Here is a 6,000-nt window from a genome sequence, read left to right on the forward strand (position 1 = left end):
CTCCGATCCACCGATGGAGTGAGGAAATTTAACGAAAAAATGAAAACAGAAACTCACGCAAATTAAGAAGTTAGCCAAAGAAACATAAAAATGTGGGTTTCTTTAAATCAAAATCTCCCCCGATTCGTGCATTTATACGTTGGCTCAATGCGAAAGCCACGATGCCACAAAAAACGCGTTTTAAGGAGATTGGACTCTCAATCAGAGGTCGCAACCGGGTACCCGATACCCTTACCCTACCCGATACCCGGCTACCCGTACCCGGCCGGGCACGGGTAGCCGTTTGCGACCCTGGTGCGGCCGGGTACGGGTAGACCGTGAGTCACTGGTGAGTCACCGTTTGTCACTCATTTCCCAACGACTTGTCTCTTCTCACAATTCAAGTTCCTAGAATCAACCCACCCGCGCCTGCAACGTGGCTTCATCCCAGAGGTCGCAATCGGGTACCCGTACCCTACCCGATACCCGGCCGGGTACGGGTATCGGGTAAGGAATCAAACCCCGTTTGCGACCTCTGCTCTCAGTACTCTGGGGGTTACAAACCCAGCAGAGCCGAATCCCCCGAGCTACGAGGCTGGGTGCCGACGTGCCCCCCACACCGTCGCGTGCGCCGCGTGAGCGGGGTGCCCGCGCTCCGCCGCTCGAATCTTCACAAAGAGCACAGACGGTCGCCGCGACGGTGACACTCGCTCGCGCTAAACCCAAGCCGTGCGGCCGGTGCCGCCGCCGGCGCTCTGCCCGGGGGGCTCCTGGCGGGACCTCGGCATCGCCCTCAGCTCCGTCTAAAGTCCCCGCAACTCGTCACGGAGCTGACGCAATTCCCGCGGCGACATCGTCGCTGCTGCTGCTGCTGCTGCGGGAACTGCCGTGGGGTCCGGCTCGCCGGGATCTGCCACCCTAGACACGAGTCGAATTTCAAGAGGAGTGTTTTCATTAACAACAATAAATATACACGCTCCATGGTAGAGGATGTGTATGGGTTATATTGCGTGTATAATGTATAGTGCAGTGTATAGTGTAGTGTGTAGTGTATAGTGTAGTGTATAGTGTGTAGTATGTAGTGTATAGTGTGTAGTGTATAGTGTGTAGTGTATAGTGTATAGTGTGTAGTGTAGAGTGTAGTTTATAGTGTAGTGTATAGTGTAGTGTATAGTGTAGTGTATAGTGTAGTGTATAGTGTGTAGTGTATAGTGTGTAGTGTAGTGTATAGCGTGTAGTGTATAGCGTGTAGTGTATAGCGTGTAGTGTATAGCGTGTAGTGTATAGTGTGTAGTGTATAGTGTGTAGTGTATAGTGTGTAGTGTATAGTGTGTAGTGTATAGTGTGTAGTGTATAGTGTGTAGTGTAGGTGTGTAGTGTATAGTGTGTTGTGTATAGTGTGTAGTGTATAGTGTAGTGTATAGTGTGTAGTGTATAGTGTGTAGTGTATAGTGTGTAGTGTATAGTGTGTAGTGTATAGTGTGGTGTATAGTGTAGTGTATAGTGTATAGTGTGTAGTGTATAGTGTAGTGTATAGTGTGTAGTGTATAGTGTTGTGTATAGTGTGTAGTGTATAGTGTGTAGTGTAGTGTATAGTGTGTAGTGTATAGTGTATAGTGTGTAGTGTATAGTGTGTAGTGTATAGTGTGTAGTGTATAGTGTGTAGTGTATAGTGTGTAGTGTATAGTGTGTAGTGTATAGTGTGTAGTGTATAGTGTGGTAGTGTATAGTGTGTAGTGTATAGTGTGTAGTGTATAGTGTGTAGTGTATAGTGTAGTGTATAGTGTTGTGTATAGTGTGTAGTGTATAGTGTGTAGTGTATAGTGTGTAGTGTATAGTGTGTAGTGTATAGTGTCGTGTTAGTGTGTAGTGTATATTGTTGTGTATAGTGTGTAGTGTATAGTGTGTAGTGTATAGTGTGTAGTGTTATAGGTGTAGTGTAGTAGTGTACGGTCTAGTGTAGTGTATAGTGTGTAGTGTATAGTGGATAGTGTGTAGTGTATAGTGTGTAGTGTATAGTGTGTAGTGTAGTGTATAGTGTATAGTGTAGTGTATAGTGTATAGTGTAGTGTATAGTGTGTAGTGTATAGTGTAGTGTATAGTGTGTAGTGTATAGTGTGTAGTGTAGTGTATAGTGTGTAGTGTATAGTGTGTAGTGTATAGTGTGTAGTGTAGTGTATAGTGTGTAGTGTATAGTGTGTAGTGTATAGTGTGTAGTGTAGTGTATAGTGTGTAGTGTATAGTGTGTAGTGTATAGTGTGTAGTGTATAGTGTGTAGTGTATAGTGTGTAGTGTATAGTGTGTAGTGTATAGTGTAGTGTATAGTTTAGTGTGTAGTGTATAGTGTGTAGTGTATAATGTGTAGTGTATAGTGTGTAGTGTATAATGTGTAGTGTATAGTGTGTAGTGTATAGTGTGTAGTGTATAGTGTGTAGTGTATAGTGTAGTGTATAGTTTAGTGTGTAGTGTATAGTGTGTAGTGTATAATGTGTAGTGTATAGTGTGTAGTGTATAGTGGATAATGCGATCTAAACCCAAAAACCTTGATTATGAATAATAATAATAGTCAACGCCGTAATGTATGAGGAGCGGTGTGAGAGTTCCTCGCGAAACTCACCCGGTGCCGTTCCCGTCAGAGGAGGCCCCCAGCACCGAGTGGTAACCCGGGGGCGCCAGCGACGCTCGGCGACTGCCCCGGGTCACCGCCACCTTCACCCTGGAAGCCTCCAGCGTCGTGTGGGCCGCCTGTTTGCCCTCCGCGGACCTACGTCACACACACACACATCTATATAGATAGCTGTGAACACACACACACACACATCTATATACACAGCTGTGAACACATACACTATACACTACACTATACACTACACTATACACACATCTATATACACAGCTGTGAACACACACACACATCTATATAGATAGCTGTGAACACACACACACACATCTATATACACAGCTGTGAACACATACACACACACATCTATATAGATAGCTGTGAACACACACACACACATCTATATACATTGCTGTGAACACATCACACACACATCTATATATATTGCTGTGAACACATCACACTACACTATACACTACACTATAAACTATACACAACATCTATATAGATAGCTGTGAACACACACACACACATCTATATACATTGCTGTGAACACACACACACACACATCTATATATATTGCTGGGAACACATCACACTACACTATAAACTATACACAACATCTATATACATAGTTGGTAACACATACACTACATGATACACTATAAACTATACACAACATCTATATACATAGCGTTTTGAGAAGCTGACGGAACCACTCTGATAGCTGTAAACAAATACACTACACACTACACTACACTACCACATACCTGGCAACACTATACACTACACTGCTACACACCTGGCAACACTATACAACAACAACCGCCATTCGCCACTAAGTGGCGGTGACATCACCACGATGCTTGTGCCAGGCCATGTGCACCTTGAGATCACGTGAAGTGTCGAACGCCCGCTGGCAGGAGGTCACGGGGCAGACCCAGGTGCCACGGGTCGACTGACTGAGATGACCGAGATGACTGGCTGATGCACCACCTGTGCCCCCTACTGTGCCAACTTGCTGTGCTTTAGCCACCCGGCGCTCCGCTCGTTGTTATGAGCGTCGCTCCTCCGCCCTCCGTTGTTGTTGGAGGGCGACTACCTCAAACTGCCCAGTAGCGTCCTTCACGAGCTTCCTCCAGAGGCCGATCTTGACACCGCTGGTACCAGTCATCGGCAAGTCCACTCAGCTCCACGTCCTCCTGTACCACATCCCTCCATCTCTTCTCTAGCCCGTGTCGCGCCCATTTAGTCCCCTTGATCCGGCCGAACAAAAGCTGTTTCGGCATGCGGTGGCTGGGCATGCGGGCTACATGACCAAGCCAATGCAGCCTTACCTGCCGGAGGAGCTCACTGATGGGACTTTGCCCAAGGATTTGTGAGCTCCTCACACAATCCAGCCTGGTTAAACCCAGGATGGATCCTAGGCAGGCCAGCCTAAATGTTTCTAACTGGCAAAGATGCTCCATTAGGGGGGTCCACGTTTCGCAAGCGTAGAGAAGGGAGGGAATGACCGTGGCCGAGAAGAACTGAAGCTTCGTGCGGAGCGACAGACCAGGTAGCTTCCACACAGCGTTACGAAACCGATGAAAAGATATTGCCGCTCGACTGATTCGGAGTGAGACCTCTGCTGTTTAACTGGAGCCGGTCATAAGCACACTGCCCAGGTATGGGTAACTCTCCACTTTCTCCACAACTGCCCCATCACCGATTGGGAGTTGCGTGGGTGGAGTGTCTGATGGTACAAAATACCCGGCAGGTGCTTAGTTTTGGTGGAGCTGATGGTAAGGACCCACCTCTTAGATGCACACTCCAGTCTCAGTAGCAGCGTCTCCAACTCCTCCTCTGAATGAGCAGCTATTACAAAATGATCGGCATACATAACGTGGTTGACCAATAGGGAGCCATCCCTTGATCGCACCCGGGCATCGATCAGCCTCCCATTATATCTGTACCAGATGGAAATTCCCCCGGTACAGCTGCTGAAGGCTTCACGAACCACGTGGTCAAAATAGATGTTAAATAATGTGGGGGCCAGAGGACATCCCTGTCGCACCCCAAGGTGTACAGGGAATGGCTCTGACTCCCGGCCATGTAGTTTTACCTGGGCCCGCTCACCATCATGAAGGTCCTTAATGATTGTGAGCAGAGGGTCAGAGACTCCGAAAGCACGAAGAAGAACCCAGAGCACAGGCCTACTGATGGTATCATAGGCCTTGACCAGTTCAATAAAGCAGAGATGTAGGTCTTGTTAGAATTCCCTACTCCTCTGCTGTAGCAGACGGACAGAAAATATGGCATCTGTGCAGGACCACCCTTTCTTGAAACCGCATTGGGGCTCCGCAGGCCTCTCCTCAGCGTGCCTGGCAAGGCGATGCCCCTGTAGTTGTTACAATCTGTGCGGTCCCCCTTCTTAAAGAGGGGGACCACCAGGGCATCCTTCCAATCCTGCGGAACCCGTCCAGTGGTCCAGACTGTTGTTGTTATGATGTCATATAAGGCAGTCTGTGCACAAACGCCACCCTCCCCCTCAGCATTTCGGTTGGGAGATCATCTCTGCCCGGTGCCTTTTCTGGTCTCAGACTCCGGATCACCTTCAGTACTTCCTCAACAGATGGCACCTCAGCCAGCCACTCACAGGGGGTGACTTCTTCCAATATTTGAGGCACCGCAGCCTCAGCAGGGTCATCCCCACTTTGTGTCATGATGTTTTCCTGGCTGAGGGATTTCCCCTCCCCCAGGACCTTACATAAATGCTCAGCAAATCTGCAAACCTGTTCCTGGGGGTCAGAGATTGGATCACCGTTTTTTCCCCTAATTATGGTAATCGGTGTGGCACTGCAGGTTAATTTTTTGATGGAGTTAAATAGTGATTTGTGATCACGGGCCACTGAGGCAGACTCCATCTCCTCAGCAACCTGCGACCACCACCCATCCTTGCAGCGCCTTATAGCTCTCCGAACCTCCGAGCGAAGGCTGTGGTAAGCCTCCTCATTCTCTGACGTGGGATGCTGTAGCCGATGAGAGTGGGCCTGTCGCTTTTTCTCAACTATCCTGAACACCTCCTCTGTCAGCCAGGGTCTCTGGGGAGGTCTTGACCGCGTACCCAAAGCAGCCATTGCAGCTGCATGAGTCACAGTCCTAAACCTCGCCCATTTACCCTCAACATCAGAAATAGTGGGGGACGATGCCAACTTTCATCAGCTAACTGAGACCAGGCCACTTTAGGTTGGAATGGGGTCCTGGGTGTGCCCCCAACCACCGGAGTGGAAGAATGGCAGGCGCATCTTACAGATGACTAGTCAGAGGACAGATCAGCTCCACGGTAGGTCCTGGTGTTAAGGACATGGGCTCGCATCCGCTGGTCCGTCACTATGTAGTCCAGCAGATGTTCTTGCTTG

Source organism: Lethenteron reissneri, unplaced genomic scaffold (assembly GCF_015708825.2).
Source record: "Lethenteron reissneri isolate LAM-NWPU_2019-01 unplaced genomic scaffold, ASM1570882v1 scaffold_1348, whole genome shotgun sequence".
In the NCBI taxonomy this organism is placed as follows: domain Eukaryota; kingdom Metazoa; phylum Chordata; class Hyperoartia; order Petromyzontiformes; family Petromyzontidae; genus Lethenteron; species Lethenteron reissneri.